Source organism: Eleutherodactylus coqui, chromosome 7, assembly GCF_035609145.1.
Source record: "Eleutherodactylus coqui strain aEleCoq1 chromosome 7, aEleCoq1.hap1, whole genome shotgun sequence".
Taxonomy (NCBI): Eukaryota; Metazoa; Chordata; class Amphibia; order Anura; family Eleutherodactylidae; genus Eleutherodactylus; species Eleutherodactylus coqui.
Genome location: NC_089843.1, coordinates 67302053 through 67316541, shown reverse-complemented (window position 1 = coordinate 67316541; position 14489 = coordinate 67302053).

The following is a 14489-nucleotide window of genomic DNA, read 5'->3' as shown; positions in this document are numbered from 1 at the left end:
TTTGGACAATAAGATCATACCACGAGGACTACGCATTCATATTCTCCCCTCCCCGAAATTGCGTGCACCTGCTTTTATGCAAAAGTGGGAACAAGAGGCTACAGAAAGCTCACTTAGACTCATGCGCCTCCTATTAGAAGAGGAGAAAATTACACACGAAAAAAATAATAAACTATTGGAAGAGGCCATCAAAGAGACCAAGAAATTCTCTGAGGAAAGTGATTTTGAGAAAAGACATTAAAACTATCAATTGATAAATACACCAATTATCTGGAGGATAGAAAACATTTTCAATTCACACGTGATTTCTCAGAGAACAAAGTATATGACAATACAAACTTTACTGAGTCAGAAATTAGTTCATCAGAGAGTGAGCTATCTGGTACTGAGTTTTCAGAAAGCAATGCACGGTCTGGAAGAGGAAGATCAAGAGCACCCACACGGGGCAGATGCGTGGTAGAGGTAGAACTTATAATACAGGAGGGGACCGTTTTTTAGGACCACCAATATCTACTTACCTCATGAGGGAACGCAGAGGAGTCCATTCTCAACAGCAATAAGAGGAGAAGACATTGGTTTAGTCATAGGGACTGAGGTCTCGGCAAATTCGGAAATGGCTAACAGAACCACTGACTCAATACAAAGCATAGATAATAGTCTACAAATCATTAATCACTCTGGAAGAGAACTGTCGAGGGATGAAATAAGCATACTAAGGAAAGGGCTTTCTTTTGTACCAACTCATCGTTTTGACCTTTTCTCGTAAAAAAAAAAAAAGAATATCTCCTTGTTTCTAAGAAAACTTAGATGGCGAAAATTTTTTGCGATACAAAATCGTAAAAAGGCGGCAGAATTAGGTCTAAATGTGGCAGACATGGATGCTTTGAATGACTTGGAGGAACTGTCAAAAGAAGGGCAACGAACTATGGGGGAAGGCCCTTTTACAACTCTGAGGCCCAGGAGTACAAACACACCTCCGCATTGTGAGTGTCCCTATATCGACATTTTCGAATCCTTGGTGATTGAGGAATTGACTTCACTTTCCTGCACCAAGAATTGCCATCATCAAAACCTCACAAAGGCTGAAAAGAAGGCCTTAATGCCCATTGAGAGGGACAAACAAATCACGATAAACAAGGGGGGAAATGTTGTAATAATGGACACCACAGCATATAAGAACATGTGTTTAAAACTTCTCAGAGACGCAATCATCTAAAGGCAATTAGACAGAGATTCAACGCATAGGTACCTTGAGGAGCTTAGGAAACTACTAGAACAAGCTCGAAATGACCATCTTATCAGTATTAAAGAATATGATTTCCTGCTCCCGAGACACCCCCAAATCGCTACCTTCTATGCCATTCTCAAGATCCATAAAGGGACATCACCGCTGAAGGGACGACCGGTAGTATCAGGCATTGATAGTTTGACCCAAAATCTAAGTCAGTATATCGATGTCATCCTTCGTCCATTTGTCCAAGCGTTTCCATCCTATGTACAGGACACAATGAATGTCCTTAAACGTCTGGATGGCATCTATGTACCGGATACGGTGATGCTGGCTAGCCTTGATGTAGAGGCTCTCTACACTTCAATACCACATCAAGGAGGTTTAAAAGCGGTGAGCCATTTTCTTGATCAAAGGGGTACGCAATATCATAACCATAACAATTTTGTACTCAAAATAGCTGAATTTGTCCTACAGCACAAGTATTTCCTTTTTGACAGTAAGTACTTCCACCAGCTCAAGGGGACCACTATGGGGAGCCCTTGTGCCCCCAGTTATGCGAATCTCTACCTGGACTGGTGGGAGGAAGAACATGTCTTTAATGAATCCAACATCGTGTGGACCTCGAAGGTAGACCTTTGGATTAGGTACATTGATGATGTGCTTATTTTATGGTCAGGAAGCATTGGCGAGTTCAAGGATTTTGTTGTCAGTCTGAATATAAACAACCTTGGATTACTCTTGACCAGTGAAATCAAACAAGATTCTATCACGTTCCTCGACCTTAAAATCACTAATACCTCCCCAGGCCTACTGGAGAGTACTATCTTTAGAAAACAGACAGTGACAAATAATCTCCTCTATTTCGATAATCATCATCCATGGTCCCTCAAAAAGGGCATTCCTAAAGGCCAATTTCTAATGGCCAGAAGGAATTGCTCAAACCCTCAGGAATTTGAGATCAAAGACGATGATATGGCATTGAGGTTTCAACATAGGGGCTATCCTGTAGACATTAAAGCAAGACAATCGGCAGTGCAAAAATCAAGGACTGACCTGTCAATAACAAAAAACAAGGAGAAACCTAATAACCAAATATGTCTGATTGGGACATTCGATGAAGAACACATGAACATCAAGAAAGTAATCACAAGATACTGGGACGTATTGATGAAAGATATGGATCTAAAAGAAAGCATCTTGGAGATACCTTCCATCACCAACAGAAAAGGAAGGAGCTTAAGAGACCGGCTGGTCCATAGCCACTACACACGACCAATGGATACACAAATGTGGCTTGGAACAAATCCGCTAAAGGGCTTCTACCCCTGTTTGGGGTGTGTGGCCTGCCTTTTTATGGAGAAGGGGACTTCTTTTCGAAGTTCGGCTACAGGCAAGAGGTATGAGATCCGCGACTACATCAACTGCCGTTCTACGGCGGTAGTGTATCTGGCGACTTGTCCTTGCCCTAAGGATTATCTGGGCAAAACCATCCAGCAGCTACGGAGATGGGTTTTGGGTCACGTAGGAAATATAAATCATAACGAGCCTACCAGCTTAGCTAATCATGTTCGGGAATTTCATGACAACAACCCCAACATTATCAAATTTAGGGGCATTGAACTCCTCAGACCATTGGGCCGCAGGGGTAATATTGATCTCAAGCTCCTACAAAAGGAGACGGCTTGGATTGACCATCTGGAGTCCTGCGGACCCAAAGGTCTTAATGAGTGCTTGTCTTTTGCCTCTTTTATATAGATGTGGTATGTAGATCTAAGATACTCGCTCACCATATATGTTTAGCGACAGTTGTAGGTTTGAAATCTGTATTCATTGTAAGATATGAGGCAACTTGGAGAATCCTTTTCTCCCCATACCCTGTTCTTTTCTTCTTTTCCTCCTCCTTGTTGATATTATAAAAAGATGGCTTCTCTTGATCAGAATCCATAACCAGTATCACCATGCATACTGGCTATGCCCACTGGCTATGTGCTGCAATTCTTGTTTGGAATATAAATATTTAAATGCATGTTTCTGCACCATAAACTTTACAAAGGCTGGCACATGATGTAGAAATTTGACTACTGCATCTATGCATCCACTGTAGCCATCCAATTCATTGGACAAATAAGGGAGATGGAATAAATCCTCCACAGTGCCACCTATTGAAAGGCAGCATTCCTTCGAGTCAAAGTGGGACTTTTTATACAAGTCTTGTTACAATGACTGGGAATCAAAAGCAAAGCCAGACTCCATGTACATACAGCTGTTTCCGGGTTATTGCCCATCATCAGTGTACAGTAGGAGTCTGGCTTTTGCTAGTGAGAGGCCTGGGACAGGGGTCAGAAACGCTCTTTTCTCCTTAGGGAGAGCAACTATATACTATAAACTAAGTGAGGAGACTCAAATGGCCACGCACGCTCCTCTGGGTAATATGCAAATAAGGGAGATGGAATAAATCCTCCACAGTGCCACCTATTAAAAGGCAGCATTCCTTCGAGTCAAAGTGGGACTTTTTATACAAGTCTTGTTACAATGACTGGGAATCACAAGACTTGTATAAAACTTGTATAATAACAAGATTTGTATAAAAAGTCCCACTTTGACTCGAAGGAATGCTGCCTTTCAATAGGTGGCACTGTGGAGGATTTATTCCATCTCCCTTATTTGCATATTACCCAGAGGAGCGTGCGTGGCCATTTGAGTCTCCTCACTTAGTTTATAGTATATAGTTGCTCTCCCTAAGGAGAAAAGAGCGTTTCTGATTCATTGGACAGTGATTTTGACTTTTAGATGTGGGACATATTATACAATAGTAGAAAAACAAATTACAAGGATATATCCCACCTGCTTGCATAAAAATCATGTCGTTTGCAAATCCCCGTTAATGGGCATTATTCTGTTTATTCTAAGAAAAACATTGATGTAAATGACTTAGATGTACCACTTTATTCAGAAGACGTCTGAGTCACACTCCTGTATGCAATAATTTTATCCACATGCGCGGTAGGGCTATACTTAAGATTTCAAAAGCGTAGTAAATGGCAAAATTATGCAATCTGACTCATTTAGAATGAGAAACTAGCACTAACTCACAGTATCACAGTAACGAGGACCATACGACCCCGGCAAGAACACTTTCATGTCATAGAGAAAGACGGGAATCCGGACATTTTTCAATATGTTAATGTGTTCTGTCACCCTGCAGATGGATGCAATGACGATAACGAGAATGAAGTGTGCACTCTCCTCAAGCTCGTTAAACTCATGCAGTGTAATGATGTTAAGGTATCCTGTGACACGGCGGAACTCAGTGATGTCACCCCCATGTAATAAGTACAGATGGTGGTCCAAGATATGATAGCAATGTGAGTTGTACTCTGTTGGAGCCTGTACATACCATCACATGGTGTCATTTGGAGGGTGAAAGCCGACCGGTAAGCAACACTGAATCAAAAGTATGCCCAACAGGATGGGGAGAGGTGGTAGCTTCCCAGAATTCAGCTGGCATACTCACTGTCACCCACAGCCAGAGTGTCCAGAATGCACACACTGGCAGTGGGTGACAGTGTGTGCCTTCCGGACACTCTTCCCCCCTCATCTAAGTGGGATTGATGACAGCCCAGAGCCTTCCCCGGAAAAGCCCAACGGGGATCCAGCCTTATAGGCCCTTCTGGCTGCACCCAGCGAGGAATTTCAGGTTGCTGTACATACAGATGCCAGCCTGGGGGAATTAAGGGGCCTCGCAGGGACGACACCCTCTGAGTCCAACAAGGAGAGTCTTCTGAGACCAAGGGAAGCTACACCGGGAAACCATCCCATGTAACCCCCAGCAGGACTAGCGGAGGGAAACAACTGGTAGTGCCCTACCAGTTTAGGGGAGAGTTGCTCCGAGTCGCCCATGAGATCCCGCTGGCTTAACACTTAAGCCAGTAGTAGTAGTGGGCTAACAGGGCTTTGGTCTAAGCAACCCCTAAGATGGGGACTGACATAGCCAATTATTGCTGCCAATGTATACCATGCCAAAGGATGAGGAAATGGGAGCCCAGCTGCAAGGACCCTTGGTTCCTTTGCTGATTATTAGGGAGCCTTTTCAAACGGTTGCTGTGGACCTCATAAAGCCTCTAGCCATCATCAGAAGCTTTGGGAAATGCTACATCCTGACCATAGTTGACTACGTCTTGCGGTAGCTTGAGGGTGTGGGCTGAGAAGGTGGCCAACACCGTGATAGTCATATTCTCTCGTGTAGGTTTTTCCAGGGAGTTGTTTACTGATCTCCCCTGCCAGAGTTATTTGGCTGAGAACAGCACCCAGGCTATATGTGGTAGCATCGGTCTGCACTATCCATTGGATTTAAGTATATGTCCTGGGGCGGGAAATACTTCCCAGCACTCTGAGGTAGGAAGGGCTCCAGGTATATTCACATAGGACGGTAATGGTGCTGCAGAGAGTAGTACCATTACTGCATCTCAGTAAAAATTCATACATATATGAAGTTTCTGCTGCATTTACTATTATGGACTATTTATATAAATTTTGTTCAAATTGGCCTTATTGCACCCCTATATAAATGTTCTAGGTGGAATGGAAAAAATTCCCATATGGTATCCTTTGAATGTCATGCCAGTATACTCAGGATTACAAAAGAGAAACAAAACTTACTAGAGTGCACTGCAGGAATGTTCTTACTGTATAAACATTTACAATATTAAGTTGTATGTGCACACGTATGTTTGTGCATTCTTGTGTCACAGCATAAACCTTGGCTTAATGAAATAACGTGCTCTGCATCCCCACAACTATGTGTAATGATTAGGAAATGATCATAAACAGAAGATTTGCTCCTTTCTTCTATTTACTGCAGTACTTTAGCTTTTTAAAGGGTAATGAAGTCTTAATATTTACAGGTTTATAGACAATATTTACAGCATGGGAAAACCATAAAATGTAAACTCCTTCACATCTTCAGTATATCTCGTTTTGTTTCTACCAAAATACGGTTTGCTTCCAAACAGTTTTTCTGCCCCTAGCTTGCATACAGGAAACTTCAATGGCAGCCAAGGTTGCCAATCCTACATGACGCGGGTATAACGGATCTAGGCCCTGTGACCTGACCCAACCATCCCTTTTCCCCACCTTAAAGAAACACGTTACAACTTCTAACTTTGGATTATTTGGCCACAGCAGCCATTTATTATAAAATTCTTTAACAATTTATATAAAAACATTCTAAAATAAACAACCCGTCCAACCAACCAAAAAACCCCGTTAGAAAAAATGTTGGGGGGGGAAGTCCCTGGAGCCTCAACCACCGCTGTCGCCTCACCCACAGGGACGAATTTTGTATTGCCTCCCGCCGCACTCCACCTATCCGACTCGGGAGACCAAAATTCTATCCCGCTACCGCCTCCCGCCGCAAGACCGCCGACTCGGGAGGGAAGGAACACCCGGTTGCCCCTAGTCGCCGACCTCCCGACTCAGAGACCCGCTAGCCGTTCCGATGCTAGCTCCACCGTCTCTGCAGGGACTCCGGCCTGACAGAGTCGAGAGGCGACAGACTACCATACACCCTATGAACGATGAGTGTGGGGGAGGTAGCTCAGAGCTCCCGCCTTCACCCCACCCCTATTACAGCTGACTCCAAGGATCCTCCCCTTTAAACGCCACGGCCAGCAGGCATGACCCCCTCATGCCTGCGCAGCTCGCCACAAAACCAAGGCCGGCTCAATTCCTTCCTGCACTCCCTCCAGCCACAGATCCGTGCCTATTTTTCATTAAAGGGGTTGTCCCGCGCCGAAACGGGGTTTTTTTTTTTTTCAACCCCCCCCCCCCCCGTTCGGCGCGAGACAACCCAGATGCAGGGACGTACAGAAAGCTCACCGGAGCGCTTACCTTAATCCCCGCGCTCCGGTGACTTCTATACTTACCTGTGAAGATGGCCGCCGGGATCCTCTGCCTCCGTGGACCGCAGCTCTTCTGTGCGGTCCATTGCCGATTCCAGCCTCCTGATTGGCTGGAATCGGCACGTGACGGGGCGGAGCTACACGGAGCTACACGGAGCCCCATAGAGAACAGGAGAAGACCTGGACTGCGCAAGCGCGGCTAATTTGGCCATCGGAGGGCGAAAATTAGTCGGCACCATGGAGACGAGGACGCCAGCAACGGAGCAGGTAAGTAAAAAACTTTTTATAACTTCTGTATGGCTCATAATTAATGCACAATGTACATTACAAAGTGCATTAATATGGCCATACAGAAGTGTATAGACCCACTTGCTGCCGCGGGACAACCCCTTTAAGGTGCACGCCATCCGTCCTCCAATAATTTCCGACACCCGCTTCCAAGTCTATATGGCGCACCGCCACACCCCCGTTACGCCCCACAAAGCGAGACACCTCCCGATTGAGCTTAATCCTGGCTTTGTCTATGCCCTGCACCGACCGCACATTCCTCCAAACTTTTCTGGGGACAATTTCCGACCACACCAGAATTAGCCCCCGGTACTGCGTCAGTAGACGTAACATGTCGTATCGAATGTCCCTGGATAGATCCCTGAACGGCCTCCGCCCCAAATCATTACCCCCAACATGCAGTACTAAAATGTCAGGCCCAATATCCAAAGAAACCAACCGCTGAACATCCTGTAAAACTCTGAACCATGCCATCCCCCTAACACCAATCCACCGTAACACCGCCGTATCCCTGCTAAGCCTCAACTGCCTGCCATTCGGCCTCATCCTAGCCCTCCCCCCCCCCCAATAAACGTATGAATGACTCAATATCCATACGAGGGCCGCTCGGCGATCTGTAACGAAAAGAAATTAACTGTAAATTGTACCGCTACCACCACCAACCCCCTCCCCTTATAACAAATGCGGTCTAATGTATGATTTAAACCTTCCTGACTTCCATCGACCAATTCTCATTACCGTTTGGTTGTCTAAACCCCCATTTGCTGCTTCCGTCGCTGCCCCTATCCTAAAAGAATGTGTCCCGAAATTGGCACTATCCAGGCCCAGTTTAACTAGTGCCCTTTCGAACACCGCTGAAAATTGAAATCTGGACAAAAAGAAGCCATCTCTATGGCGTAATAACGGCCCTGCCCCATCTCCTAGCAATGAACTATATTCCCTCCAACATTTCACGGGGCACATGATGCTTCCTTGAACCTGCCCCAACGATACCCGCCGGCCCTTTCCCTCTTGATCCGTTTTAGAGCGACAAATAAAAAATTCTAGTCGACCCTTTTCCTCTTTCAAGTCCTCTGCCTGCAACCCCCCCCCCCCCCCCCATTTTCCTGCTGGGCGAAACAAGCCCACTCGCAAAGCCCCAAAAAATACCAAGGAAAAGGCAAATCTAAACAGTGAACATTCCGCAACCTGGTCACACACCTCCCTCAATACCTCTCCTATTTTTTCCAACATCTCAAACGATACAGGCCGTCGAGTATCCTGACCCCCTCTTCCCCTTCTAAAACCTTTTAGCGCTTGCCTGACCAAAAAGGATTTAGTAATATCTATCCTACCCCTCAGCTTCATACCAAACGCCACCCCCCCCCCATAAATCTAATAACCTTAGACACCGACAAACCCTTCGCCGAACTTTCACCTAACCATTCTAACAATGCCCCAATGGTGTCTTCTTCCGTGTCAACATTCTCAAACCGCCCTAGCCACACTTCCCATTCCGACCATGATGCATCATAGGATGCCCAAGTACCCCGAGCCAGCGAAGCGCTTATCAAGTGCTCTGCTGCTCGCCGACCACGTTCCAGATGTGTGGCGGGCAAGACACCCCCTCCTCCTCTGCTCCTGGGGCCAACAGACGGAATCGCTCCCACTGAAAAGGAGAAAGAGCATCCGCGATTGAGTTGTTGACCCCCGGCACGTGTACCGCCACAATCCATGCGTTCAAGGACAGCGCCTCCAGTACCAAGTGGCGCAATAAGGCCACTACTGGATGAGACGAGGCAGACAAATTGTTTATTGCCTGCACCACCCCCAAATTGTCGCAGTGGAAACGTACCCTTTTATCCCTAAAATATTCTCCCCATAACACTAGGGCCACTATGATAGGGAACAATTCAAGCAGCACCAGATTTTTGACCAAACCTGACGAAAACCAATCCTTTGGCCACTTGCCCGCGCACCACCGGCCTTGGAAGTAGGCTCCAAAACCGGTGCTTCCTGCTGCGTCGGTAAACAATTCCCAGTCAAAATTGTCTACTGCTTCCTCCAACATTACCGACCTACCGTTGTATTGCTCCAAAAACGCCGTCCACACGGCCAAATCCTTTTTGTGGCCTCCCCCTAGGCGTATAAAATGGTGGGGTAGCCGAACCCCAGCCGTAGCCAATGCCAACCTTCTACAGAAAATTCTACCCATCGGCATGATTCGGCAAGCGAAATTCAGCTTGCCCAATAAAGATTGCAGGTCCCTTAAAGTGACCTTGTTTGCAACCCTCGCTCTATTCACTTCCCCCTTTAAATCCACTAATTTGTCCTTGGGTAGTCTGCATTCCATTGCAACCGTGTCAATGGTAATGCCTAAAAACTTTAAACAAGTTGTGGGCCCTTCGGTTTTTTCTGGCGCCAAAGGCACCCCGAAATGCCGAGAAAGCCATTGAACAGATTCCAGCAACGTCGCACAAATTGGCGACCCCGCTGGCCCTATGCACAGGAAGTCGTCCAAATAGTGGATGACGGACCTAACCCCGGTGGAGTCCCTAACCACCCACTCCAAAAATGAGCTGAACGCTTCGAAATAAGCGCACGAAATGGAGCAGCCCATGGGTAGGCACCTGTCCGCAAAGTAACACCCTTCCCAAAAACACCCTAACAATCTAATACTCTCGGGAGACACGGGAAGTAACCGAAAAGCTGATTCTATGTCCACTTTCGCCAGCCTAGCCCCCCGTCCATACTTCCGAACCCATTTAATGGTGGCATCAAATGAAGTATAAACCACGGAACAGACGTCCGGGTCTATCCCGTCATTCACTGATGCTCCTTTTGGGTACGACAAGTGGTGTATTAATCTGAACTTGTTTGGTTCCTTCTTAGGGACCACGCCAAGCGGGGACACAACCAAATCCGCTACTGGCGGGGACTTAAAAGGCCCCGCCATGCGCCCTAACAGCACTTCCCGTAATAACTTTTCTGTGACAACTTTCAGATGCCGAAGTGCCGACTGTAAATTTTTTGTCGTCACTGGCACCTCGTGAACTGGGGCGGGAATTTTGAAACCATCCTGAAAACCTTCTAACAGTAACTTCGCCTTCTCCTTATCTGGGTACCTATTTAGAAACGGCACCATCTTTGCCAGTTTCACAGGTGTCATCCCTTTTACCAGTACCCCCGAAACCTTTTCCTCTACCATTCCTAAAACACCTTGTCGCTCCGTGTGACGTAGCGTTACACACAGAGCAGAAGTGTTTGAATCGGCAGGTGTTTCCGAACTTACATTGGCCGTCGTTAAACTGCCAACATAATCCTGGCTTGTGACCCCCTGCCAGTCCCCCCGACCCGCTTCCTTGGGAACCGACGGCCGAGCTCGAAGTCCCGCCCCGCCCCCCCCCCCCCCTGAAAGGCCTGCCCATACCTCACTGGGGCCATCACTCGCAGCCAAAGCCCTATATCTTTTTGGTCCCAACGAATGGACGGTCGGACCGCTTTCCTTTGCCGGAACTGCTCGTCGTACCGTACACTCTGTATGCCTCGCCTATGGAGTCGAGGTAACAGAATAGGCCCGAATAATTTTCCGGCGCTTTCTCGCCTATGACACTGGCCAGCGTTGCAAACGCTTGAAGCCAGTTGGAAAATGTCTGTGGGATCAACCGCCACCGACGCTTTTCCTCCTCTTCCTTCTTGTAATCAGTTCTCTTCCCTTTATCCAAATTAAATTTTTCTAAAGGGAGAAGAGAAAAAATTTCGACGTACTCGTCGCGCTGTATTTTTTCCTTTACCTCTTTCTTTAAATGAGCCCCCAAGGGGCCCTCGAAGCAGACATATACTTCCCCCCTTGCTCTATCGTCTAACCGAATCCCGTCCCCATCTTTTTCCGTCTGCACTGCGACGGTGACAGGCCCTGACTGCTGACCCTCTGACGCCCCTGTCATGCTACCTCCCCCAGTGCTGTCCCGACTAACCGAAGCGCAAGATGGTCCTGCCCATGCCGATACCGGAGACGGTGTCGGCCCTATTTCCTGCCTGCGCCACATCTCCCATAATCCCCCCCAAAAATGACCCAAAATCCTTGCCTAACCCGCCCGTCGCCCCCGCGCTCTCTGTCCACCCCCCCATGCTGTCGCTGGCGCAACGCGACTAACTGCAGATGTAGTGTCCCCGGAATTAATCTCACCTGGCTGCGTTGGGGCTGTGGTCCCACCAGCCGCCGATCCTCCCTCCAACGGATCCGAGTCCTCATCCGAATGCGGTCTGCGCTGGAAGTCAGGATCCATGCCGGGCTGCAGTCGCACCTCCGGAATCGCAGCCGCACTTCTACCAATAGGTCTGGCTCCTGGCGGCCGCTGTCCCTCCTCTGCTTCTCTCCAGTGTCCAGCAATGGGGGGGCACTTGGCCCATGTTTCTTGCAGCTCCCGTGCTGCTACGACTACTGTGGGGCTGCTCCCTGCCTGCTGCCTCCCTTGCTGAGCAGCCCCACGCATCTCCAGCATCTCCAGACGACAGTCCGGCGCTAGGCCCCGCCCCCTGGCAGCACGTGACCTAGAGCCGGACGCTGCACCTTGCCGCCCTGCGAGACTCCTCCCGGGCCTGCGCTCACCCCCTGCTGCTGATGCCGGTGGGAGCCGGACCGGAGGGCCCCGTGAGGGACTCTCTACGCGGCGTCAGCGCTGTGGGGCCACCTCTGGGCTTAGTCTTGCCGGCGGGCGGGCCCTCCGCGGCCTGCTCTCTCTCACCGCCGCTTCCGGTTCTCCTCTGCTCCCGCCGCTCCTCTTGGACGCCTGCTGCCTGCTCGCCCAGCCCTGCCTCCCGCTGCTGCTCCGGGGGACTGGCGATCGGCCACCGCTGGCCCCGCTCCCACTGCTGCTCCGGTCTCCCGCTCTTCAGCCACCGCTGGCCCGGCTCCCGCTGCTACACTGGACCCTGCGACCCCCGCATTGTCTCTCACCGGTCCAGGCGCTGCTCCCTCCAGGACTCTTTCAAGCCACTCCAGGCCCCGCTCCTCGACCGCTGCCCGGATCTTCTCCATCACGGCGTCAATCTTGGGTAAGTGGATTGTCTTCAGGCTCTTCCTGATGGACCTCTTCGGGCACTTCTGGCTTGTCTCTTCCTACTTCTTCTTTTCTGTCCCGTCTCCGTCTCCTCCTCTGCGTCTTGATTTTGGGCTGCTTTCTTCTTTCTTTCTTTATATTCTTATCTTCTGTCTTCCTCTCTGCCTGTGCTTCTGCTCCTTGCTCCTTGCTGTCCGTTGCTGCATTGACCCCTCCTCCTGCTGTTCCCGCACTTTCTGCTCCCCCCCCCTTAGTTCCCCCCCCCCTTCTCTACTCACCTCTCTAGTCTCACCTTTTGTTAACCCCTACCTTCCCCGTTAACCCTGTCATGTGCTGCCTCCATCTATAGCCCTGCGGTCTGCTATTCCGGCGCTTCTTAAAACACTTATGGCCAGTCCGAAAAACTGTTACTTTTGCCATCCTCAGGGCAGCTTCACACAACTATTTGTGTGCAGAATTTTTTTGTATGCAATACACAGAGAAAAAAAACATTAATTTTTATGGGTTCACTACTAATTTTTGTGTGCACATTTTGCACCACAGCATGCTTTATTTGTGTGCATTTGCATACCAAAGGTCCCCATATGAGTCTACGGGGCCACCTCTGGGCTTAGTCTTGCCGGCGGGCGGGCCCTCCGCGGCCTGCTCTCTCTCACCGCCGCTTCCGGTTCTCCTCTGCTCCCGCCGCTCCTCTTGGACGCCTGCTGCCTGCTCGCCCGGCCCTGCCTCCCGCTGCTGCTCCGGGGGACTGGTGATCGGCCACTCTAGGACTTAAACAGTGATTCCTAGAGAGAGACTACCCTATAGACATTATCGATAATGCATTCAAACACGCGGAAGCACAGCAAAGAACCAATCTCTTGGTTCCACGTCAACGGGATACGTCCCAGATCTCTCGAATTATCGGAACCTTTGATACAGGCACTCAGGAAGTGAGACGTATTCTGGAACATTACTGGAGTATCATCTCAAACGAAACTGACCTGACCGATATCGTACCCCAATTTCCAATTATCACGTTTCGTAGAGGCCATAACCTGAGGGACCACCTCGTGAAAAATCATCTGGCCCCCTATGCTAATGAGAACTGGCTAGGTAGTGCTAAACCATCTGGGACATATCCGTGTCACGACTGTGCAGCCTGCACCTTCATATTGAGAAGCAAATCTTTCACAAGCGCGAGCACCAACAAGACTTACACGAACCGAGGCTTCATTAACTATAAAACACGTAACGTCGTGTATATGGCATCCTGCCCATGCCCCTTGAATTACGTTGGGAAGACTACCCAAGAATTCCGTTGACGTACTTGGGGCATATGGGCAACAACCGGCGAGGGGAATCAACACCCCTGGCGGATCTTTTTCTGAACATACACAATGGCAATCTGGGTGCCCGGAAGTTTCAGGGGATCGAAGTACTGCGCACCAATGCCAGACGTGGTAATATTGACAAAAGACTGCTACAAAAAGAAGCCTCAAGGAGCACCCAGTATATTATAAATTAAAACTATTAAATACCTAAACACACTATTGATTATCACTACCTCGGAGTCCTATATTGCATTATTACAGCCCCCGAGAGTATTGACTACTGTGGATTACCACTAAGCTAGAGTACTTATATCCCCGTCCCCGAACACTATTGGAGGATTGGAGGCCACTAGTGGCCCTAATTCGAGGGTTGATGTTTCATTGTGTTCTGTTGTTTTGAGTTTGTCAGTGTCTTTATGCTAGCCCACGTTTTTAATAATTCAATAATAAAGTTTACTATTTTTTATTTCTATCTATCTATATCTGTGAAGGGGTCATATATACTCATCTGTTTATTTCAACAATGTTGTATGTTGGTATAGATATATCGACGGTATTTTTATAGTGTGGAAAGGTAATGACACTAAGTTGCTTGATTTCCATACATTTCTGAATAGCAGAAATTTGAGTTGAAATTTACGATGACGTCATCTAGAGAGGTTATTCACTTTCTGGATGTGAAGGTGTTTATTGTAGACTCTTTGATTAAAACAGA